Source organism: Saimiri boliviensis, chromosome 6 (genome assembly GCF_048565385.1).
Source record: "Saimiri boliviensis isolate mSaiBol1 chromosome 6, mSaiBol1.pri, whole genome shotgun sequence".
Classification (NCBI taxonomy): domain Eukaryota; kingdom Metazoa; phylum Chordata; class Mammalia; order Primates; family Cebidae; genus Saimiri; species Saimiri boliviensis.
In genome coordinates this window covers 42,321,742-42,334,154 of record NC_133454.1, presented here as the reverse complement: position 1 = coordinate 42,334,154, position 12,413 = coordinate 42,321,742, and the positions used below count along the sequence as shown (strand labels likewise).

The following is a 12,413-nucleotide window of genomic DNA, read 5'->3' as shown; positions in this document are numbered from 1 at the left end:
TTTATCATGTTAGCCAGGCTGGTCTCAAATTCCTGACCTCACGATCTGCCTGCCTCAGCCTCCCAAAGTGCTGAATTACAGGTATGACCCACCGTGCCCAGCAGTTTTATTGCCTTATCTTTATTCTGCTAAACTTAATTAGTGAGCTCATCCAGGGGCAGCCTGTTTTCCCTATTGTCAGGTTCCCCTGTATAGGCTGACCTGGCGTATATTTCATATATTTGCCTGGAATCATACCAGTTTATGCCTGGTTTTATTTTATTTTATTTCCATAGGGGAAAGCACAAATGCAGTCCCCCACTACCACAAATTACGCAGTCGAGTTTCTCACATTTGGGGAAATCGCAGGGGTCAGCACATCCAGAGTGCAATGGATAAGCCTTGCCCTGGGAAAACCACCTTCGTGATCTTGCTGTCTCACCTGCCAGATAAGCATTAGTTTATGCCTGTTTCCTGGCATAATTATCAATAGTACACCCTTTTTTTCCCTCACAAAGTATCTCTGTTTAGACAATAAATTACCCATCAACCCATCATATTGATGATTACTTTAGTCAGTTATTTTATTAGAGACTGAAAAGTGTTTTTCTAATTCTATCATTCTTCTACATTTATTAACTGAACTATTTGTATACAATAGTCTTTTCCATACCTACAGGACTTTTGGGATACCCTGAAATAGAGTTTACTTCAGAATGGCAAAGTAAATGCCTAATTCCTTCCCCTCAGTTAACAATTTTCAGAATATTGACTTGGTGCCCAGACAAGTTCTAGTGTTATCCAATATCCCAAGAGTTTTGTTTCTCTTTCTTTAAAATATCATTAAGAATGCATGGCTTTTTGGATCTTAAATGTGTTTTAATCAATCATAGTTATCATTGATTCTTTAATTGTCTCACCTTTGGACAGTGAAAGTGCATTCAAGCTGGCTCATGTGTCATTTTGACAATGCCTCATTTTCCTTTCACGGTTTTCTTATTTGGTGGAACACAATGTTTTAGATTTATCTTCTATATTTCTTCTCCCAGATCTAAAATTAAGCATTTCCCATAAGTAGTGATTAAGTTGATAACCCAGAAGAGAGTTTCAGAAAACCTCTCCCATCTTTCCCCCAAAGTATTAGCAGGAAATAGCCTGTAAGGAAAAAGAAGAAGCTGACCCTTTAGTTATATCAGCACCTGGCAGTGACTGTGTATACAGCAAGAAAGCAGCAACAAAGCTACAAACAGTACAGATCTGATCTTTGTCTTCAAGAAGTTTACAATTTAAAAGGAAAATCAGGCTTCTATCAGTAACTGCAGGTGAATATAGTGAATTATTATCTGCTCTCCACATGGCAAAATTAGAACATATCTGCTTAATTCAAATGGATATAAATAACATGCATCAATGTTTTGACTCCCTATTACTTGACTTAATAATCATTTTTGCCTAAACATATGGCTTTGATATTCCCCTGGCTGACAAATATGGTAGGGGGATTTAGTTTTCTATTTAATCAGATGAGAAAATGTGCATAATTATCAACCTTCTTTGTGATTTTAACATTCCTATAAATTATCACAAAGAAGTTACCAGTACACACAGAAGATGTCAGATGTCTCAGTCTTCTTAGAAATATAAACAACTGCCTTCCCTTCTCCTCAAAAACACTGCTGAGACAGGATTCTCATCAACTACGCTCTTCTGAGATCTCAGATGAAAAACTTCAGAAATGATTATTTAACATTTAGAAAAACAAGAAAATAATTTCTCTCCAGTAAACTTTCAGTTGCAATTCTCCAGTTTGCAGATGTCAATGCTGTGTTACATGGAAAAAATCTGCTAAGTAATGAGTAATGGCTTTAACTTGTTAAGAGTTCATGACATGATTGTTTATCTAGAAGACCCGATCGTCTCAGCCCCAAATCTCCTGAAACTGATGAGCAACTTCAGCAAAGTCTCAGGATACAAAATCAATGTGCAAAAATCACAAGCATTCCTATACACCAATAACAGACTTAAAGAGAGTCAAATCAAGAACAAACTGCCATTCACAATTGCCACAACGAGAATAAAATATCTAGGAATACAACTAACAAGGAACGTAAAGGACCTCTTCAAGGAGAACTACAAGCCACTGCTCAATGAAATAAGAGAGGACACAAACCGATGGAGAAACATTCCACGTTCATGGTTAGGAAGAATCAATATCGTGAAAATGGCCATACTGCCCAAAGTAGTTTACAGATTCAATGCTATCCCCATCAAGCTACCAATGACCTTCACAGAACTGAAAAAAAAACCTTAAACTTCATATGGAACCAAAAGAGAGCCCGCATAGCCAAGTCAATTTTAAGCAAAAAGAACAAAGCGGGAGGCATCACACTACCAGACTTCAAACTATAGTATAAGACTACAGTAATCAAAACAGCATGGTACTGGTACCAAAACAGACATATAGACCAATGGAACAGAACAGAGGCCTCAGAGGCAACACAACATATCTACAACCATCTGATCTTTGACAAACCTGACAAACACAAGCAATGGGGAAAGGATTCCCTGTTTAACAAATGGTGTTGGGAAAACTGGCTAGCCATGTGCAGAAAGCAGAAACTGGATCCCTTCCTGACACCTTACACTAAAATTAACTGCAGATGTATTAAAGACTTAAACATAAGACCTAACACCATAAAAACCCTAGAAGAAAATCTAGGCAAAACCATTCAGGACACAGGCGGAGGCAAGGATTTCATGACCAAAATGCCAAAAGCATTGGCAACAAAAGCCAAAATAGACACAAGGGACCTAATCAAACTCCACAGTTTCTGCATGGCAAAAGAAACAGTCATTAGAGCGAATTGACAACCAACAGAATGGGAAAAAATTGTTGCAGTTTACCCATCTGACAAAGGGCTGATGCCCAGAATTGATAAAGAACTGAAACAGATTTACAAGAAAAAAACAAACAAGACCATTCAAAAGTGGGCAAAGGATATGAGCAGATACTTTACAAAAGAAGACATACATGAGGCCAAAAAGCGTATGAAAAAATGCTCATCATCACTGGCCATTAGAGAAATGCAAATCAAAACTACATTGAGATACCATCTCACGCCAGTTACAATGGTGATCATTAAAAAATCTGTAGACAACAGATGCTGGAGAGGATGTGAAGAAATAGGAACACTTTTACACTGTTGCTGGGAGTGTAAATTAGTTCAACCATTGTGGAAGACAGTGTGGTGATTCCTCAAGGACCTAGAAATAGAAACTCCATTTGACCCAGCAATCCCATTACTGGATATATAACCAAAGGATTATAAATTGTTCTACTATAAGGACACATGCACACGAATGTTCATTGCAGCACTGTTTACAATAGCAAAGACCTGGAACCAACCCAAATGCCCATCTATGACACACTGGACAGGGAAAATGTGGCACATATACACCGTGGAATATTATGCAGCCATCAAAAACGATGAGTTTGTGTCCTTTGTAGGGACATGGAAACCATCATTCTCAGCAAACTGACACAAGAGCAGTAAATCAAACACCGCATGTTCTCACTCATAGACAGGTGTTGAACAATGAGAACTGATGGACACAGGGAAGGGAGCACTACACACTGGGGTCTGTTGGGGGGAAACAGGGGAGGGACAGTAGGGGGTGGGGAGTTGGGGAGAGACAGCATGGGGAGAAATGCCAGATATAGGTGATGGGGAGGAAGGCAGCAAATCACACTGCCACGTGTGTACCTATGCAACAATCTTGCATGTTCTTCACATGTACCCCAAAACCTAAAATGCAATAAAATAAATTAAAAAAAAAAGAGCTCATATATACACTCATATTTGCCATTTGAGTACCAGATTTTGAGCTCTGGACTCCCCAGCTCAGAGGTGAAATGTCTCTTAATCTAAGAGAACTATTTAAGTGGCTCTAGGAACTGGCTTGGGGAAGATTTGAGTATGATAGAGACTATTACAGGGCTAGTCTCTTTTATCAGTCTTAAGTATCAAGCTGTTTTATATTCATTCTTTGCTATTCTTACCATTTTCCTAGCAACATGAACAAAATAATCAATACAAGTGATATGGACAATAAATAAAAGCTGAATTTAATTAAGAAAAGATATGATTGACTTTGTGAATTAGAATATTTTAAACAGTTACCACTCCCAAGTCAGATAGAATTTTGTTCATTCAATTTCTTCACTCATCCATTCATTCTGATATACCATGTATCTACTCTAAAAATATTTAATGATAACTTAGTAAGTTTCGTCAGGAGCTATGCTTGGCATTTAGAATGGAAAGCTTCATAATACATAAGTCCTATCTGCGAGGCACTCATGGACATGTGTGATAGAGGCTTATAAATAATTATAACATGGTTCAGATAGCATCAATATTATGAGGAATGCTGAATAAGGCCTTAGAGAACTGGGTGCAAAAAATAAGCTGCCAGATTAAAAGGGCATTTAGGCAGAGGAATCAACACATATCAAGTTATTAATGTAGCAAGCCAATAAATAACTTTTGGTATTTCCCCAGATAATCCTGATTCCAGTATTTATAACTATATCCCCAACAAATCTGAGGTTATATGTTCTGATTTTGTCTGAAAAATTAGAGTCACTTAATGGTGAACTGGTAAAGAGAGGTGGGGGGAAAGAGAAGCATTTTCCCTTTTATGTACTATTTAAAAATAATCAAAAAGAGAAATATTCATTAAAACAATTAAATTTAGAATTATTAAGGAACATTTTCTTATGGGAACAATAACCCTATGCAATTTAATACTTCTTTCACTAAGTACTTGTTTTAAATCATAATCATTGTTTTGCATTTCATTGGAAGACAATGAAGGTGTTACTTGCTACTGAAGTCTACATCCTTCTTCCCACTTCTGTTTCTAGGAGTATCTTTCAACTCTACATTAAGTGAGAGAAACAAATCAACAACAGCAGCAACAAAAAAAAAAAAAAAAAAAAAAAAAGGGAAAGAAACTCCATGATTCTTCTGGCCCACTGTGCTTTACAAGCTTTTTTGTTTCTCAAAGAGAACTGAGATGTAACTCCAATTGCTCTTACTTTTTTTTAAGTTTAAAACTTATTAGCCCAGAATTAAAACACTAGTTCTAAGATTTTGAAACAGGCATATAAACTTTCTTAGTGTCTTTAATTTTAAAATAAAGATTTTTGTTTTCTTACAAAGCTGGCAAGTCATGAGTATCACCATAATTTGGTTTCTCCCTCTTCTAATGTTTTGCAGGAGAAGTTCATGTCAAAAGTTCATGTCAAAAAAATCGTTTTTTGAAATAATCACTATTTTTTCCAGAATGATATTTAAAGGAAAAATTTCAATAGGCACAATATAATTTAAACATGCTTGATTGGTATTTAAGACATAGACATGAAATATGGGAACTCTAGTGGTAATTTTCAAAACAGAAAGGAGTTTCAAAATTTCTTTGAATGATGACAGTATTATTGAACAAACACACTTTTTACAATGAGATTTTAAAGGGCAGTTTAATATTTATTTAGAGAATGAAGTTTGAATGTTTTTGCACTTCATGAAGTGAAAGCCAGATTCCCATTCAAACTAGTTACTTGAGTTTTTGACATTTATTTATTCTGCAAATTAGGGAAGATATATATAATTGATTATTCATTTTCCTCTAAGTCAAGTGAATTTTGTTATTTTAGAAGGAAGCATCATTGAGTGCAAAGAATGTAATCTATGGAGTTATACAACCCTGGGATTTTTATTCTATTTCCTATACTAACTGAATTATTAGTTTCTACATTTTTTTTAAAATTTGAGAACAGTTACTCTTCATAGGGAACAATTTATTTTAATTTTTAATGTATAATATCTAAACCTAAACTCCTTGTTTGAAATACTTCCTTGTGGTATAGCCCCATTCTACCTGCCCTTGAGGATGTTGGTATGTCCTAGCTTGCCTGTATTACAGCTTGTATCCTGGTTCATGAGTTCCCAAGCTCTTGTACCATTCCCAAGAAGAAAGAGGATATGCTGGATGTTGAAGGGTGAGAAGGGCAGAGATGAATTTTATTGAGCAATGGAACAGCTCTCAGCAGAGAGAAGATGACGGGGTGATTCCCCACCCCTGTAGTCAGGTGGTTCCCTCCTACCATGTAGCTGGGTCCAGCGCTTTTTATGGGCTCAGAATAGCAGAAGGGCAGGCCATAGGTAGTACTGGAAAAGGCAACATTCAATTGGTTGAATGGCATTATTCAGAAAGACTTAATCGGGGAAGGATGAGCAAACAGGAACAGATGTTCTCACTCTGAGTTGCAGGTTTCATTTGGGACCAGCAGTTCAGTCTTTCATCCTTTAGGCTGTTTTTGGCTTGAAGATGGTGGTTCACCCAGGACCCAGCCCTATCTGCCTAGGCATTTGGCTGCCTCCTATTACTATCGCCTGGGCTCTTGACACCCAGCTCCTTGTTCTTTGCAGTCTTCCAAAACTGACCTTCATATAATCAACCAATTGTGAGCCTTCAGTAGCATCCTACAATAAATTTCTTCTCTTCTAAGACAACCTAGGTCAACTTTTGTTGTTTGCTGTTGTTTGCAAGCAAATAACCTGACTTGCACACCTACTGTTACAGACTGAATAATGGACACTGAAACATATCAAGTCCTAATCCTTAGAACTTGTGAATAATATTTGGAAAAAGAGTCTTTGCATATATAATTAAGGTAAGGATGTAAAGATGATGACTTGTCCTTATAAGAGACAAGAAGAAATAAATGTACACAGGGGAGAAGGCCATGTGAAAATGAAGACAGAGATTGAAATGATCCAACCACAAGCCAAGAAATAGTGAAGCCAAAAGCAGGAAGAGAATCTCCCCTAGAGCCTATGGAGCAGTGCCAACAAGCTGATATTAGATTTTTGGCCTATAGAACAATGGGAAAAAATTTTTGCTGTCTTAAACCACAGGAGGTAATATTTTTTTATAACAGCCACAAAAAAGAATCTAACTTCCTTACACATTTTAATGAATATTGGATAGAATATATCATCTATATAGCCATCTAACACAAAAGTTTGTTGTATCTTTCACATAGTATGTCTAAGATGAATAAATTGATAGGTAAATAATGCCACTATAGGTTGGTAGAAAAGTAATTGCAGTTTTGCCGTTGAAAATAATGGTGAACACCACAATTGCTATTGCACCAACTTAATGTTATTACTACTATTATCATTGCTATTGTTAATTGTGTAATTAATAGGTGTCTATAATGCATCAGGCACCATACCAGAACCCATACATAGGCCTTGTCCCTGTCTCCAAAGAACTCATTTGTGAGACAGAGATTTTAGAGCTCAGTGTTCATCAAACACAGTATGATGTGTTTGAACAGAAGCCCAATACAGGCAGAGAAAAATGGCATTCACTAAGGCACAGACATGTTCATGTTTGTGCTATGACCTGAGAAATCCAAGTGATTTAGTGTGCTTACAATGAGAAAGAAAAAGAAAAAACAGAGACAGAGTGAGAGAGAGAGAATGAAAGAGAGTGTGTGAGAGAGTGAGTGTGTGTTACCGAACATCATTTTGTACCAATAACACCCTCTGAGGGCATTTCTTTTTCTAAAATTAATGTTTTTCAACCTCTTCACTTTGCTTAAACCACTCAAGCTTAGGCTTTTATTTTTTTTTCACTTGTGACACAAAGACAATTAATTATATGGAACTCATAGTTTTGAATATTAAATGAGTTAGTGTATTTCACATAAATTATTTCATTTATTAGAGAGGACAAAATTATAAGGCTGTATTATTAAATACACATTTAAAGACAAAAATATAATGTTAAGTCAAAGTGATAGTAAGAAATAAAACAAGCTACTCCAGCAATTTATTCAAAACTAAGCTCCTAAATTTGATGTTATATGACTATAGACAGAACGATTAGGACCCAAATAAAAGTCTCTTGGCCTAAAGACAAAAGTTTTTTACATGCTAGATTATGGTTATTCACATCTAATGCTGATAATAGAATTTGGAAGTTGGGGGAAGAAATAGGTGATTTTTAAAAAGGGTTGATCTAAGAAGGCAGGATTTAAAAAAATCTCATTGAGATGCTGATAAAGCTTGGCAGATTGAGCATCCCTATTTATTTCACCTTTTTCCCAAACTCTCACTGAAATAATAAAAAATGAATACAAAAATTAGAAATACTACAGACAATGAGAGGAGAAAAGTGCTTGTAAAAAATTTTGGATTATGGAAATCATATTTGTGAATGTATGAATGGTAACTGATTTTAGCAAAGAAAGAAAAATCTAAGTGATTGGGGATGAGGAGAAGATTGAAGCAGGGGAAGTGGAACAAAGTGAGAGAATGGAGCCCAAATAAAGGGATTGCAAACCAAAGAATCTGGAAACGTGCAAGTAACAGTAGTTCTGTGTCTCTCAATATTAGCATTCGAAGTGGGCTGAAATAGTAGGAACTCCATCTTCTCTTCTCTTACCAGTGATGCTTTTCCCCCACCCAGGCAGAAGATGGACATTCACTCCCTGAAGAAGTTGAACCTGAGGAGCAGTTGGTTCAGGGAAATCAGACACACAGAAATAGCTGTGGACAAGGATGAGTGTGATATCAGAAGTGAGGAGATTATGTGAAATTCTACACATGGAATAACAAGAAATTCACCTTTCCCTCATTCTCTCAGTCCTTAGATATAGACATATCAACCTCTGTATTGGATGGAGAGGCATAATTTAGATAAAAATAGATTGATTCATAGTTTTGGTGATAAAAAATATGAGATTTTTTTGCCTCTATTTTCTCAAAAAAGTATGAACTGTAAGGCAAGATCCTCAAGTAAAGTAAAAGGGATCGATCAGGATGATCAAGCTTGAGAAGAAAGAGTTACTAGGTAACCAGTTGAAGGGTAGAAATGAGAATACAGCAGGAAAAAGTAGAGGCTCATTCATGTGAGAAAGTAGATTAATGAATCAAAAGTCTCTAGGATAGTGCCTTACTCGTTATTTCTAACATTATTGTCCAATAACAGAAACAAGGGCTCCCTGAAGAAATGTCCAATTCTAGTACTGCAGCAAGAAATATGTAACTGAAGCTTGGACCATCCTGTATTACCAGGAAGTAGGAAAGTGCTAGAAAATAAGAAAAACTACAATGATGGGAAGTATGTCAGAGACATGAAAACCAACTGAACGAGCTTATAATGGCCAAGACTGGAACAATTTGAGCAACCAAATAAATACGGCAGTTTTTGATTATAACCTAAAGTGTAAAACACATGTGCATGGGTCCACAGTGATGTAAACAAATGACTGAATAATTAAATGGGAAGAAGAGGTAAATCTGGGGTACAGGATTCCAAATAATTTATGTAGATACTCCACCTCTTATGGAGGTAGACTGTAACTCCTCACCTCTCACACGTGGGCTGTGCCTAGTAACTTACTTTCAGATAATGTAGTATGGAAAAGGGGGACAAAGTAACTTTACAGTGAAGAAAACTAACAAGCATTACTTCACCAGGTGATCAAGGTTAACATCGATGATGATAAGTCATGTTGATAGTTACATAATCTTGATACAATGTGATGAGAATAGTAGTGCACTGTCATCTTCCTACCCGAAACCTCCCTGAAACCCACAACCTTAAATCATAAGAAAAAAAAAAACAGACAAATCTACATTCTACAAAATACAAGACCAGTATTTTTTTAAACTGTCAAGGCAAGTCTGTGAAACTGTCACAGACAAGAAAAACCTAAGAAACATGATGAGTAAATGTCATCATGGAAAGCAGTCTGTAAGGCATCCTGAAACAAACAAACAAACGAGAATACTAGGTAAAAACTAAAGAAATCAGAATAGAGACTTTACTTAAAAATAATGTGTCAATACTCTTCACTGATTGTGACAAAGTACATGTACTAATGTAAATAGTTAATAATAGGGGAAACTAAACTCTCCAAATTATCTTCTGATATTTCTTTAAACCTAAACTATTCCAAAATTAAATAGTTTATTTAGAAAAGAATACAAAAAAGAAAAACTCTGCAGAGGTTGAATAACTGCTGGAATGGAATAGCCACATTAGTTAAGCTACGTAGAAGGATGGGAGGTGCTGGTGGTATTTAGAGGTAGTTTAGAGGTGATATATTAAAGAACGACAATGCCAATAATATGATCCAGGGACGATACCTGATGGATATGGAGGTTACAGAGGACCAGAAAGGTGAAAATAAAAGGCTAAAACTAAGAGGCTATAACAACAAAATCATGCTTATAGATATTGATGGTGTCTAGAATAGTAGCAGAAATAAAATAAGACAAAGCATCTTTGTTTCACTGCAGAATCATCTTAGAGAAGCTCTTTGACTGCAGAACACAGGATTCTATTAAGGTGAGCTTTTGCCGCTGAATAAAATGCTAATTCCTAATTAAAATTCCAACACAAGTAATAATGGATCCCTTTCTAAGTAACGCCAGTCAGCTTCCAGAGGTGGGAGGAGTATCTAGTTTCACCAGATTAACAGATTATCAAAAATAGCAATGAAGTCAGCTTTTTTTCTCTATATGAGATGCTGAAACAGGAACATATGTTGGTGTTTGATATTCATTCAGCCTTTTTCAATATGGCAACAAAGTCAAGCTCTAGCAGTTCAGAGAAAATCATTGTTTTTAATTGTAATTGCCTACAGAAGTAGAGTCAGAGCATTTAGAAAGTCCTGAGAGAGTTCTTTTAACTTTCTTCTCTGAAGCTCTGAAAAGTAAAATAAAGTTGCAGAGAGCCAGATTAGATTTGTGCCAGCAAGTTGACTATTATTTTATCTGTTTTCTGATACGTGTTTAATAACGTTTTAATAGTGCTTCAATTTTAAAGCATTTTATATTTTCCATGGGTTTGATATGCAACTTTTCCTGAGGTAGAAGAACAGGTATTATTATCCCAATTTTACTGATGTGAAATCAGAAGCTGAGAGGAGGCAAATCGCTTTATGTCAGCACAGCTATGAAGAGGCAGATTTAAACCTTAGAATGCACATGCTCTGATTTGAACCCAATGTTCCCCCCACCCCACTATGCCATACAAGCCCTCATTACTAATGACCCAGAAATCTTCACCTTCTTAAGTACTCGTTTACTGTGTCTGTGTTAGGCTTTTTTTAAGTGAATTTTTTATTTTTACCAAATTAACAGGGTATTTGGAAATTTGTATGTAACTTTCCATTTTAAGTCAATGCCAGTAGTCTGTATGCTTTGTTGAAGAACCAGATTTTGTTGCTAGTAAATCCCTAGATTGAGCCCTGTATCTGTACATAGCAGAAACTCAGTAAATATTGAACAAATGAATACATTTTGAAGTATTTAAAAATTTTGAATATATTTATTTAGCAATATACTTATGCCTCAAATACTTTGAGACAGTATATTTCCATGAGAGACAACTGAGTTTAAAGTCAGAAAATAGGTTTCATATTTTTTAGCTTCCTCAGCTGGAAAATAAAATTTTTTAAACTTTGGCATTAAATTTTATGGTATAATGAATTAAAAATGGGTGCTATATTATGATTTCATCAAACTTTGTGGTAGATTAAATTATTGATGCTAATTATTTGCTCTTTCTTATATCTATTTTTTTTTTTTTTTGGTCTGTCCTTCAACTTTGCAATGACAAAAAAGTTGCTACTCCTAAAAAGGGTCTTTTGATTTGGTCTCAGCCATGTGGCCGATTTGGCCAACGAAATGTAAGCAGAAATGGTAAAAACAGAGCATTGGCATTGGTTTATGTGACTGGGCATTCTTTTCTATGCTTGTGCCATTCTCCTGAGACCATGTTCTGGCTCGGTTGCTAGTCCCCGGAGGAGGATACACTGCCAACATATAAGAGAGAAATATATACTTATTGCTGTATGCCGCCGAGATTTTGAGGTTGGTTGTTATGCAGCAATATTTAACTAACGACCTGCTTTATCCTAATTGTAAAGATTGTTGTCAATTACAGGAAACAGAAAGGGGAAAAAAAAGGAGCTGAGGATACTCTTTAGTTACTTTGATCCCTAACATTATTCAATTTGTCCCAAGCTCTGGACTTCTGGTTCACGTAGACTTGTGACAGTTTGAAAATTGTGTCACTATGTCGTGGTTAAAATAACTTTCCTTCCACCTTTTGTACAAGTCTTTAAAAAACATGAGTGCCTCAGATGTTTCTTTATAGATCTCCCACTCTTCTTCCTTAACAGAATCCAATTTGATAATCTCCAATTTCTCTAGATCTATCTTATTCTAATAGATTTATGGTTTTCTATGAACCTTGTAATAGTGGTTACTCTGTTGTCTAGGACATCTGTCCCAAATTCTAGCTAACACAAAACTGATACGGAAAATCTTTTATTCAGATTA

General features: G+C 35.8%; 1 non-coding gene across 1 annotated transcript; it reads right to left on the bottom strand.

The window, feature by feature from the left end:
- Positions 1 to 272: 272 nt before the first annotated feature.
- Positions 273 to 436, bottom strand: LOC120364863 (U1 spliceosomal RNA). The gene has a single exon (XR_005579996.1). It is a non-coding gene; the product is annotated as a U1 spliceosomal RNA (small nuclear RNA).
- Between the last annotated feature and the right edge of the window lie 11,977 nt (positions 437 to 12,413).